The sequence below is a fragment of the Chiloscyllium plagiosum genome, chromosome 45, assembly GCF_004010195.1.
Source record: "Chiloscyllium plagiosum isolate BGI_BamShark_2017 chromosome 45, ASM401019v2, whole genome shotgun sequence".
NCBI classification, from domain to species: Eukaryota; Metazoa; Chordata; class Chondrichthyes; order Orectolobiformes; family Hemiscylliidae; genus Chiloscyllium; species Chiloscyllium plagiosum.
Genome location: NC_057754.1, coordinates 10,495,722 through 10,509,775, shown reverse-complemented (window position 1 = coordinate 10,509,775; position 14,054 = coordinate 10,495,722).

The window sequence follows — 14,054 nt, the reverse complement described above, 5'->3', positions numbered from 1 at the left end:
TGAATTAGTGAATCCCTTTCCCACACAACGGCCTCTCCCTGGTGTGAATGCGGTGATGTATCAGGAGCTTGCACGGTTGATTAAATCCTTTCCCACAGATACTATCGGGTGGCATGGTGGTTAGCACTGCTGCCTCACAGTGCCAGGGACCTGGGTTCGATTCCAGCCTCAGGCGACTATCTGTGTGGAGTTTGCACATTCTCTGCGTGAGTTTCCTCCGGGTGCTCCGGTTTCCTCCCACAATCCAAAGATATGCAGGTTAGGTGAATTGGCCATGCTAAATTGTCCATAGTGCTAGGTGCATTAGTCAGGGGTAAATATAGGGTTGGGGAATGAGTCTGGGTGGGTCCTCCTTTGGGGGGTTGGTGTGGACTTGTTGGGCCAAAGGGCCTGTTTCCATACTGTAGGGAATCTAATCTAATCAGAAAGCATGTGAAAGCACTTCCCCCCAGTCTGGTGGTGTTTAAGTCAGTTAAATTCTTCCCACACATGGGACAAGGGAAAATACTTCCCCTACTATGACTTTGCTGATGTTTCAACAAGCAGGATGACTGAGTAAACCCCTTCCCACACACAGAGTAGGTGAATGGCCTCCCTCCATTGTGAGTTTGCTGATGCCTCAGAAAGTTCGAAGACTGGTAAGGTCCTGGGGAGTGTTGCTGAACAAATAGACCTTGGAGTGCAGGCTCATAGCTCCTTGAAAGTGGAGTTGCAGGTAGATAGGATAGTGAAGAAGGCGTTTGGTATGCTTTCCTTTATTGGTCAGAGTATTGAGTACAGGAGTTGGGAGGTCATGTTGTGGCTGTACAGAACATTGGTTAGGCCACTGTTGGAATATTGCGTGCAATTCTGGTCTCCTTCCTATTGGAAAGATGTTGTAAAACTTGAAAGGGTTCAGAAAAGATTTACAGGATATTTCTCAGGTTGGAGGATTTGAGCTACAGGGAGAGGCTGAACAGGCTGGGGCTGTTTTCCCTGGAGCATCGGAGGCTGATGGGTGACCCTATAGAGATTTATAAAATCATGAGGGGCATGGATAGGATAAATAGGCAAAGTCTTTTCCCTGGGATTGGGGAGTCCAGAACTAGAGGGGCATAGGTTTAGGGTGAGAGGGGAAAGATATAAAAGAGACTGAATGGGGCAACTTTTTCACGCAGAGGGTGGTGCTTGTGTGAAATGAGCTGCCAGAGGAAATGGTGGAGGCTGGTACAATTGCAACATTTAAAAGGCATTTGGATGGGTATATGAATAGGAAGGGTTTGGAGAGATATGGGTTGGTGCTGGCAGGTGGGACTAGATTGGGTTGGGATACCTGGTCAGCGTGAACGAGTTGGACCGAAGGGTCTGTTTCTGTGCTGTACATCTCTATGACTCTGGGGTCTGTTTCTGTGCTGTACATCTCTATGACTCTGTGACACCCAGGTCCCTCTGCACAGCAGCATTCTGCAATTTTGCACCATTTAAGTAATAGTCCATTTTGCTGTTAGTACTACCCAAAATGGATGACCTCACATTCACCAACATTGTACTTCACCTGCCAGACCATTGCCTACTCACTTAACCTATCTATATCCTTCTGCAGACTCACAGTGTCTTTTGAATGCTTTGCTCTACCATTCATTTTTCTAATAGATATTTTTATTGAAAATTTAACATATTTTTACAAGCTTACAAATAAAAAAACCCCAAGTATAAACCTTGACATACAATTAAATCTTAAATAAATAATAACCAAAATTTATCAAACAGAAAAAAGAGATACCGAGAGAAAAAAAAACTCAACTATCTACTGATCTAGGTAAAAACAATGACTGCAGATGCTGGAAACCAGATTCTGGATCAGTGGTGCTGGAAGAGCACAGCAATTCAGGCAGCATCCGAGGACAGGCAAAATCGACGTTTCGGGCAAAAGCCCTTCATCAGGAATAAAGGCAGAGAGCCTGAAACATGGAGAGATAAGCTAGAGGAGGGGGGGGGGGGGGAGAGAGTAGCAGTTTCTGGAGGTTAGAAGCTAGGATGAGGTGGGGGAAGGGGAAATGAGGAAACTGTTGAAATCCTATCTACTGATCTAACCTACAACTAACCAGAATATATAATTAAGTCTCTTACATTATTCAAATAAGAGAAAAAAACCCGACAGATAACACAGGAAATGGGTAGTGAGATACATGCTCGGAATTTGTTAACATCAAATCATAACATAACCCGTATTCGTGTGGGATTCCTCTCCCAAGGGGCCCCGGACGAGCCAGGTTCACCATCTCAATTAAATAAAAGCCCTTGTTAGGATGGCCGAAATATCTGTATTTGTGTAATTCAAGAAGGGGCTGCCATATTTTATGGAATAATTCGGTCTTTTGGTGCACCATGTTTGTAAGGAAGTCAAGGGGAATACTTTCATAATTAATCTGTGCCAATTTGAAAGTCCAGGGGGGGCCCTCAGCCACCCAGTTTACCAAAATATTTTTCCTTGCACAGAAAGAGAGAATAGAAAATAACCTCTTCCCGTACATGTCCAGGGAGGGAAAGTTCGAAAAGCCCAAAAGGAGAGAGACAGGGTCCACTCTAATTTCCATTCCTAAGATTTCTGTCAGAGCACTTGCTACTTTAGTCCAATATCTACGGATCTTATGACGGGTCCATAAGCAATGTACAAGAGTGCCTACCTCTGTTTTACGTTTGGGACACATTGGAGATGCTCCTGCCTTAAATTTTGCCAATCGGTCCGGTGCTATATGGGCCCTATGAAGTATCTTCAACTGAATGGCCTGAGTTCTGTTGCAGATGGAGATTTTTCTGGCATTTTCCCAAATGTCATTCCACATTTCTATAGAGATTTCCAGTCCCAAATCCTGATCCCATGTTTTAAGCAGATTGTCCATATCTCCCGATACTTCATCATGTAATAAATGATAAATAGTGCTGACCGAAGATACCCCCATTGGCCATAACACTCTACGTTCTCTGTCTGATTTATAAAGACTATCTAACAGCGTAGTCTTCTTCTGTATATAATCTTGAATTTGGAAGTATCGAAAGAGATTAGGTAATCCAAATTTCTGATGCAGCTGTTCAAAAGACCCCTTCTTTAAACAGATCCCCTAAACAGGAGATACCCCTGGATCTCTAGAGTTTAAAAGTGACATCTGTAAGCCCTGGTTGAAACCCCCATGCCCCCACTATCGGAGCATAGGGGGATGTTTTATGTGTATTGCCCTCATTTTGCCGCATTATATTCCAAGCTTTAATTGTATTTAGTATGATAGGGTTTTTACATTGATCCGTGATGATTTTCCTCTTGTCTGAAAATAAGAGGTTAATAAGTGGGCATTTTACTTGAGAAGCCTCGATGTCCAGCCAGATTGATTGCGGGTCAGACAAGACCCAATCGGCTATGTAACTTAATAGGGAACTTCACTGATATTTCCTAAAATCTGGGAAGTCCAATCCTTCCCTTGCCTGTGGAAGCTGTAGCTTCTTCAGCTTAATGAGGGGCCGTCAATGATTCCAGATGAAGGAACCCAGCCAGCCATATAATTTACGTAGTGCCAGCCTCGGCAGCATCACTGGAAGCATTCTCATAGGGTATAAGAGACGAGGCAGGACATTCATTTTAATTAGTGCTATTCTATCCAGCCAGGAAATTGGAAGGTCTCCCCATCGCTGGAGGTCCTGCCTTATCCTTTCCAGTAAATGCACAAAGTTAGCCTTGTATAACTGACCAAATACTGGGGTGATAAAAATGCCTAAATATAAGAAACCCTCCAGGGACCACCGAAAGGGAAAGTGGGATCTGTCCAATAAGTGGGGTATCATAGCAAGGCCACCCATTGGCGTAGCCTCCGATTTTAAGAAATTAATTTTATAGCCTGAAAATGCACTAAACTTGGATTAAGCGAGGCACGGACATCAAAGGATTACTGAGAAATAGAAGAACATCATCTGCATACAGGGTAATTTTATGTTTACCTGTACCAATCCTTGGGGTCACTATATTAGGATCAGCCTGTATAGCTTCTGCTAGTGGCTCAATTATTAGCGTAAATAGCAATGGTGAGAGAGGACATCCCTGATGGCAGCCCCTACCCACACTGAAGCTATCCGAGCCTAATCCATTGGTAATAACAACTGCCTTGGGATCACTATACAGTGTTGAGGCCCATTTGGTAAACACCTTTCTGACGCCAGACCTTTCCAATGTGTAAAACAAATATGACCATTCAACCTGTCGAATGCCTTTTCCACGTCTAATGAGACTACTTCTCTTGGTATCTTTCCCTGATGACAGGCTTGAATCACATTCAAAACCCTTCTGACATTATTGGATGATCTACGGCCCTTAATAAACCCCGTCTGATCCTCCTTTATGATATGTAGCAATACCCTTTCTAGCCTCAATGCTAACGTTTTAGAGAGGATTTTAAAATCTACATTTAGCAAGGATATTGGTCTGTATGACATACAATCTTCTGGGTCCTTTCCTTTTTAAGGATAAGAGAGATATTCACCTCTTTCAGTGAAGGCGGGAGACAGCCCTGACTGTATGAATAGTTATACATGTCCATAAGTGGATCATCCAATATTCCTGTAAATTCTTTGTAGAATTCAGCTTGAAAGCCATCTGGGCCCGGTGCCTTACCGCTCTGAGGTTGCCTGATTGCGTCAAGTATTTCTTGGATTGTTAGGGAAACAGTCAAGATGGATACCTTTTCCAGAGTCAGGTCCGGAAAGGTCAGGTTTTAAAAAATGATTGCATCCTCCCAGTCCTGTCTTCACAATCCTGCAATTTATACAAATCAGAATAAAATTTTCTAAAGATTGCATTAATCCTTTTATGATCATGAGTCAAAATACCCGTACTTTCCTTGATAGACGTAATAGTTTGAAGGGCCTTTCTTTTCTTTGCAAGAAACGCTAAGTATCTACCAGGTTTATTGCCATATTCATATAGCCTTTGTTTTGCAAATAATATTTCCCTCTTAGCCGTTTGGGTAAGCGTGGTATTTAGAGCTGTCCTAAGGGCCGTAATCCTTTGGAATTTGATAATAGAAGGTCTGTCAGCGTATGCTGTTTCAGCTGCTTTTAAGCGGGCTTCAAGCAGACGCTGTTGTTCTCCCTTTAATTTTTTTTGGGTCCCTGAGTATGAGATGATCAAACCTCGCGCGTAAGCTTTGATGGTCTCCCACATCATTGATGGGTTGCTAGCCGTACCTGAATTAATTTCTAAAAAAGTTTTAAATTCTTGAGAGAAGTACTTTACAAATTTACTATCTTTCATTAGGAAGGGGTCCATACGCCAATACCGGGGGGGGATGTCTCATTGTTCCTCGCCTTGATTTCCATATATACAGCAGCGTGATCAGAAATTGCTATACTGCCTATTTTACAGGATGATAGGGAATTTTAAAAAATCAAGGGGGCAAAAAACATATCAATTCTAGTATGACATTTATGTGGATTGGAGTAAAAAGAAAAATCTCTGCCCAGTGGGTGCAGGCATCTCCATACATCTACTAATCCTAATTCTTTGTTCAAATCCACTAATTGTCTAGATCTGCCAGATACTCCTGCAGTATTCTTGGGAACCCTATCTATTTCTGGATCCATAATACAATTAAAACCTCCTCCTATAATTGTATGACGAGCTCCGAGAGCCATCAATTTTGAGAAGGCTTCTGTTATAAATTTAAAAGAGTGTGCCGGGGGGCAATACAAATTTAAGATCCCATATTCCTCTCCATTTATAAGGGCTTTAATCAGAATATATCGTCCAGATTCGTCTTTTATCTGATTTAGAATTTTGAAAGGGAAATTCTTCCGAATAAGAATAACAACTCCCCTGCTTTTTGAGCTAAAGGAAGAAAATAAGGCCTGATCAAATCCACCCTGTCGTAATTTCAAGTGTTCTTTATCCAATAAGTGTGTCTCCTGTAGGAGAGCTATATCAACCCTTTCTTTCTTGAGATTTGATAATATTTTCTTCCTTTTGACTGGTAAATTACTTCCCTTGACATTCCAGGTGCACTGCTTAACCGATTATTAACCATAATCGTCCGGGCAAGTCCGAGACCCCTATCCAGGACATCCCAAGCATAGAACATATAAAATTCACAAAAATAAAGGCTCTTTAATACACTCACATCAATATAATAAAAAACTATTTCTAAATTTAAAAAATTATGAAACGTATTTAAAATGAGATTTTCGCCCTTGTTCCCAGGGGGCACCACTTCCTTTCCAAAAGCCCATCATATCTTCTTCCAACCAGTGCCCCACCCCACGATAGGATGAAGAAAATTCAAATATACTACAGAGCTAGAGTTAACAGTGAGCACCCAACCCCACCTCCACCAACACCTGGATATATTTGGTAATATTAATACCATATATACACATATATAACTATAAAATTACAGTCTCAGCGAGTAATAATTAAATATAGTAATACAAAATAACAGGGGCAAACAACCCCGCTCCTAAAGACAGAAATAAAATAGGATAAGGTAACCACCTCCCACCACCTACATTAACTAGACCCTCCGGCCTAGGCATATAAAAAAAAGAGAAAATCGCTAAGTAGAGAACGATTAAATAAAACACTCTCCCCACCCCCCCGAAGATGATATTAAACAGTAAGGTAATGAAAGGAATTAATATATAAAAAATAGGGGGGTGTAAACAGGGGTGGGAGGAGAGCAAAACATCAATTAACTGTTACAATTTATCTAGGAGAGTCCAAAAACTCCTTGGCTTTCTCCGGCGATCTGAAGTTATACATGGACCCTTTCATGGTTAAAGCGTAGCGTTGCTGGGTAGCGCAAGGAGTACTGAATATTTAAGTCCCTTAAACACTTCTTTGCTTTGTCAAACGCCTTCCTCTTTCGGACCAGAGCTGGGGAAAAATCCTGGAATAACATGATCTTGGATCCTTTATAAATCATGGCTTGGGGATCTTTCCCAAGATTTCTGGAGGCTTCTAAGAGTATCTGCCTCTCTTTGTAGTTCTGCAGCCGGAACAGGACGGGGGGCGGGGGGCGCTGGTTCAAACCGGGCCCGCGTATTGCAACCCGGTAGGCCCATTCCACCCTTACCCAGCCTGATCCAGCCTCCAGATTTAAAAGCTGTGGAAGCCAATGTTCGAGAAACGCTGTAAGCTGGCCTTCCTCTTCCTGTTCAGGAAGGCCCAGCCAACAAATATTTTTTTGACAACCTCGATTCTGCTGTAGTCTCGGAGGTCGCGGCCTTTAGCTCTGCCCCTCTGACTTGGCGCTCGATTTCCTTGATGTCTCGGTCGTGCTTTTGCAGCGCGGTCGAGAGTGAATCCCATCGGCTCTGGGACTCTTCGATGAAGGCGTCGATCTTCGCGTCAAGTTTGAAGATTATTTCCATGAGGCTCGCCACCATAGGTAAGCCCCCTGGGGCGGCTGTGGACGCCCCTGCTGCAGCTGGAGAGGGTAGGGGAGGGGTTCCTGCTTCCTGAGAACTGCAGGCTCCCATCCCTTTAGTCATTTTTACAGTAGATTAGCTTCTTTAAATTCAGTACTGAGCAACTAATTACATTAAGTAAAAACTATTTTAAATGATTTGGTAAGAGTGGTGGAGGCAGGTGGCCCACTTTGCCCGGGTCTTGGGAGGAGCACTGTAGACTCAGACTTGCTGGGTTGCCGCCATCTTGGATCCCCTCCACCACTCATTTTAGTATCATCTGCAAACTTTGACACATACACTTGGTCCCCATCTCCAAATCATCTATGTCAATTGTGAACAATTACAGTCTCAACATTGATCCCTGAGGCACCCCACTAGCCACTGATCACAAGCCAGAAAATCAACCCATTTATCCCAGTCATAGAGTCATAGAGACATAGAGATGTACAACACGGAAACAGACCCTTTGGTCCAACCCGTCCATGCCGACCAGATATCCCAACCCAATCTAGTCCCACCTGCCAGCACCCGGCCCACATTCCTCCAAACCCTTCCTATTCATATACCCAAATGTCTCTTAAATGTTGCAATTGTAACTGCCTCCAACACTTCCCCTGGCAGCTCATTCATGCAAAGAAAATCAACTCAACTAAAATTTTAACACCACCTTCCAAACCCAGAAGGACAACGGCAGCGGGTGCACAGAAAAACCATCACTCCCACAACATTCACCAACATGTTCACACTGGACAGAGTTTGTCTGCTTGCTCAGAGCATTTGCGAAGGGACTTAATCAAATATCCGATCCACTGAGAAACCAGTGGAGTTCTGCAGTGGCTACCAGGTTGGATTTTATTGCTAATCACAAGTAGGACTGAACCATGTTCAAACTGAGAGTTTGAGGTTTATTTCTGCTGATTTTAAAAATAAAATGGCATAAAATTTGATATTCCGGCAGTTGCTTTTCATTATTTTGTAAAATATTTCTACATGATCATGTGACCCACCCTGAAAATAAAGCACTGTTCGTAAGGCTTTCCACCATTTTGTGTTGAGATGAAATTTTTAAAAATTGGATTTCTTGACTGTACTTGATGCTCAAGATCAAACACAGATTGGGTGATCACATTGTGAAACAACCTCCATTCATTCTGCAACTGGGCCCTTAGCTTCAGAAATCGGGCTTATGCCCGAAACGTCGATTCTCCTGTTCCTTGGATGCTGTCGGACCTGCTGCGCTTTTCCAGCAACACATTTTCAGCTCTAATCTCCAGCATCTGCAGTCCTCACTTTCTCCCCTTAGCTTCAGGTCACTTGTTTTAATTCTGCACCCCATTCTCACTCTGATTTCTGTCCTTGGCCTCCTTCCCCCTTTCCAAAGAAGTTCAGTGAGAGTTCACAGAACAGCAGCTCATCTTTTGACTCAATATTTTACAATCTTCCGGCTCAATATTGTGCTCAGATATTTCGGGGCCAACACAGAGAGTTGTGGAGATCTGGAATTCTCGACCTGAAAATGAGATTGAACTTGATCCTACAAACAATTTTGAAAGGGAGTTGACAGGTGTTTGATACCGAAAGCACTTCCAGGGTTACAAACTATAAGTGGATGTGAGGGTCTAAACATGTCAGCACTTTCAAAGAAACAGCACAAATGCACAGGGTTGAAATGCCTCCTTCTGGCTGTAACATTCTGTCATTGTAGGAGTTGGTGATTTAATCCATTAAATATATTCCAGTGTACATATATTCCAGTGTGCCCCATGTCCCTGAATATCTTGAGTTAGCAAAGTTCCATCAGTATCGGATTTTCAATGAACATTGACTTAGCAAGAAATGCTGTTTGACAAAGCTTCAACCAAATTTATCTGACCAAGTGTTTCCAGTTCTGAATGTTCTTACTCAGAGATTTCTGGGCCCCTTACTGAGATATTTGTATCATTGGTAGCCACAGGTGAAGTGCCGGAAGACTGGAGGTTGGCTAATGTGGTGCCATAAAGTGGTAAGGAAAGGCCAGGGAATTATACAGTAGCGAGCCTGACATTAGTGGTGGGTAAGTTGTTGGGGGGATTCTGAGGGACAGGATTTACATGCATTTTGAAAGACAAGGACTGATTAGGGATAGAAAACCTGGTTTTTGTGCGTGGGAAATCATGTCTCACTAATTTGATTGACTTTTTTGAAGAGATGACCAAGTTGTTTGGTGAAGATAGAATGGTAGACGTTGTCTGTATGGATTTCAACAAATCATTCAACATGGCTCTGCATGGGAGGCTGGTTAGTAAGAGTAGATCACCTGAAATCCAGGAGGAGCTAGCAAATTGGATACAAAATTGTGCTGAAAGCAGGAGGCAGAGGGTGGTGGTGGATGATTACTTTTTGGACTTGGATGCCTGTGACCAGTCAAGTGCCACAAGGATTGATGCTGAGTCCATTGGTTTTTACCATTTATATAAATGACCTCAATGTGAATGCAGGAGATATGGTTAGTAAGTTTGCAGATGACAGCAAACTTGGTGGGGCAGTGGACAGTGAAGAAGGTTATCTCGAGCTCGACCTGGACCAGATGGGCCAATGGACCATGGACTGGCAGATGGAGTTTAATTTAGATAAATATGAGGTACTTTGGTAAGGCAGGATTCATACAGTTAATGGCAGTGCTCTGGGGAGTATTGCTGAACAATGGGACCTAGGGGTCAAGGTTCATAGTTTCTTGACAGTGGTAACACAGGTAGAAGAAGGCATTTAGCATGCTTGCCTTCATTGGTCAGTGCATTGAGTATAGGAATTGGTATGTCCACTTCATTACTTCTTCAAAAAACTCAATCAAGAGACACGTTTTCTCATGCACAAAGCCAAGGTGATGATCCCTAATCAGTCCTTGCCTTTCCAAATCCACGTCAATCCTACCCCTCAGGATTCCCTCTAACAACCTGCCCACCACTGATGTCAGGCTATAGTTCCCTGGCTTTTCCTTACCAACTTGCTTAAATAGTGGCACCACTCTTAACCTCCAGTCTTCCAGCACCTCATCTGCGGCTACTGATGATACAAATGTCTCGGCTAGGGATCCAGCAATCCCTTCACTTGCTTCCCACAGAGTTCTAGAGTACACCTGATCAGTCCCAGGGATTTATCCACCTTGATGCATTGTAAGACATCCAGCACCTCTTCCTCTTTAATACGGGCATTTTTGAAGACGTCGCAATTTATTTCCCCACATTCTCTATATCCTTCCGTAGCCTTCTCCACAGTAAACACTGCTACAAAATACTCATTTAGTATCTCCCCCATCGCCTGTGGTTCTACACGAAGACTGCCTTGCTGATCTTTAAGGGACCCTATTCTCTCCCTAGTTACCTTTTTGTCCATAATATATTTATAGAATCCCTTTGGATTCTCCTTGGCCCTTTCTCATATCCCATTTTTACCCTGCTGATTTCCCTCTTAAGTGTACTCCTGCTGTCTTTACACTCGTAGAAGGATTCACCAATCTCTCCTGTCTATACCTGACATATGCTTCCTTCTTTTTCTTGACCAAAATCTCAAATTCTCTCCTCATCCAGAATTCCCCACAACTACTAGCTTTGCCCTTCACTCTAACAGGAACAGACAGTCTCTGAACTCTTGTTATGTCATTTTTGAAGGGTTCCCATTTTCAGCCATCCCTTGACCTGCAAACATCCACCTCCAATCAACTTTTGAAAGTTCTTGCCTAATACCGTCAAAATTGGCCTTCTTCCAACTTAGAACTTCAACTATCCTTTTCCATCACTATTTTAAAACTAATAGAATTATAGTCACTGGCCCCAAAGTGCTTCCTACACTGAGACCTCAACCATCTACCCTGTCTTATTTCCCAAGAGTAAGTCAAGTTTTGCACCTTCTCTAATAGGTGCATCCACATACTGAATCAAAAAATTTCTTGTACACACTTAACAAATTCCTCTCCATCTAAACCTATGGCAGTCCCAGTCTATGTTTGGAAAATTAAAATCCTCTATCACAACCACCCTATTATTCTTATGGATAACTGAGATCTCCTTACAAATGTGTTTCTCAGTTTCCCACTGACTGGGGGGGGGGTGATCATCCCTTTCTTATTTCTCAGTTCCACCCAAATAACATCTCTGGACGTATTCCCAGGAATATCCGGCCTAAGTACAGCTGTAATGTTATCCCGAATCAAAAAAGCACACCCATTCCTCTCTTGCCCCCACCCTCCGCCTTTTATCCTTCCAATAGCATCTATACCCTGAAACATTAAGTTGTCAGTCCTGTCCATCCCTGACCCACAGCTCTGTAATTGTTATGATATCCCAGTCCCATGTTCCCAACCATGCCCTGAGTTCACCCGCCTTACCTGTTAGGTTTCTTGAATTGAAGTAAATGCAGTATAATTTACCAGTTTTTGTTTTTTCTCTGCTTTGTTCCTGCACGCTCTGACTACTTGACTTGCTCCTTTTCCCAACTGTACCAGTCCCAGACTGATCTCTTTCCTCATTATCTCCCTGGGCTCCCCCTGCCTTCCCCCTTACGAGTTTAAATCCTCCTGAGCAGCTCTAGCAAATCTCCCTGCCTGCATAATGGTCCACTTCCAATTCATCCTTCTTATACAGTTAACTTCCACCTCAGAAGAAACTCCGATCCTCCAAAAATGTGAATCCATCTCCCCTGCACCAACTCCACAGCTACGCATTCAGCTGGTCTATTCTCTTCTACCTACCCTCATTAACTTGTGGACCAGGAGTAATCCAGATATTACGATACTTGAGGGTGTCCTTTTTAAATTCCTGCCTAACCTCCTTTATTCTCTCCACAGAATCTTATCCTTTTCTCTTCCTATGTTGTTAGTTCCAATGTGTGCATTCATTGGCATCGTGGCTCAGTGGTTAGCACTGCTGCCTCACAGCGCCAGGGACATGGGTTCGATTCCAGCCTCAGGCGAATGTCTGTGTGGAGTTTGCACGTTCTCCCCGTGTCTGCAGGGGTTTCCTCTGGGTGCTCCGGTTTCCTCCCACAGTCCAAAGATGTTCAGGTCAGGTGGATTGGCCATGATAAATTACTCATAGCGTTAGGTGTATTAGTTAGAGGGAAGTGGGTTACTCTTCAGAGGGTCGGTGTGGACTTGTTGGGCCGAAGGGCCTGTTTCCACGCTGTAGGGAATCTAAGCATGTACAACAACCTCCTGCTAGTCCCTCTCCTCTTTGAGAATATTCTCCACCCTCTCCAATATATTCTTGATCCTAGCACCAGGGAAGCAACACACCATTCCGATTTCTCACTGTTGGCTGCAGAATCGTGTGCCTGTGCCTCTCACTACAGTCCACTATCACAATCGATTGCTTGGAACCTCATGTACTCCCATTACATTAGAGCCAGTCTCAGTACCAGAAACCTAGCCATTAATGGTACAATACCCTGAAAGTCGATCACACCCTACATTTCCAAAAGAACATACTTGTTTGAGATCGGGAAAATCACAGGACACTCCTGCATGACCTCCTCTTCTACCTTTCCTGGAGGTAACCCATCTACCCGACTGTATCTTTGGTTTTTTCCCCTTCCTGCGACCAACATCTTTCACACCCCCAACTCCTGTAAATTCTTCATTGTCTCTAACTGCCGCTCCAACCTATCCATGCAATCCGATAGGATTCACAACCAAACACACTTCCTCCAGACATAATTATCAGGATCACGGAAACTCTCCCACATCTGACAGGAAGGGCTCATCATTCTACTAAGGGCCATTTTAGCACATTATCAATGTACAGACCAAGAAAATAGCACAGTCTTACTGCTCTAAAAACACTACTCCAGGCTACCTTAGTACCTGTGTTTTATGTTTTTAAATTTAATCAAGAGACAGATCAAAGTAAAACCTATGATCAAAAATGACTCACTATTGTAGATTTCTGAAAAGGAAGGTTACACTCTAATAAGTCACTAAGCTGTTCCCATGCTGTGAGTTCTCCCATACAGGTTTTTCTAAGGTGGGCTGTGAAGTTGGCTGTTTGTTTACTTTTCTTAGACAACAGGAATGTTCACAGGTACTGGTTGAGCAATTCATCAACTTCACCAACACATTCCACCCTGACCTTAAATTTACCTGGACCATCTCTGACACCTCCCTCCCCTTCCTGGACCTCTCCATCTCCATCAGTGACGACCAACTTGACACTGACATTTTCTACAAACCCACCGACTCCCACAGCTACCTGGATGACACCTCTTCCCACCCTACCTCTTGCAAAAATGCCATCCCGTATTCCCAATTCCTCCGCCTCCGCCGTATCTGCTATCAGGAGGAGCGGTTCCACCATAGAACACACCAGATGGCCTCCTTCTTTAGAGACCGCAATTTCCCTTCCCACGTGGTCAAAGATGCCCTCCAACGCATCTCATCCACATCCCGCACCTCCGCCCCCAGACCCAACCCCTCCAACCGCAACAAGGACAGAACGCCCCTGGTGCACACCTTCCACCCTACCAACCTTCGCATAAACCAAATCATCCGCCGACATTCCCGCCACCTCCAAACAGACCCCACCACCAGGGATATATTTCCCTCCCCAATCCTCTCCGCCTTCCGCAAAGACCATTCCCTCCGTGACTACCTGGTC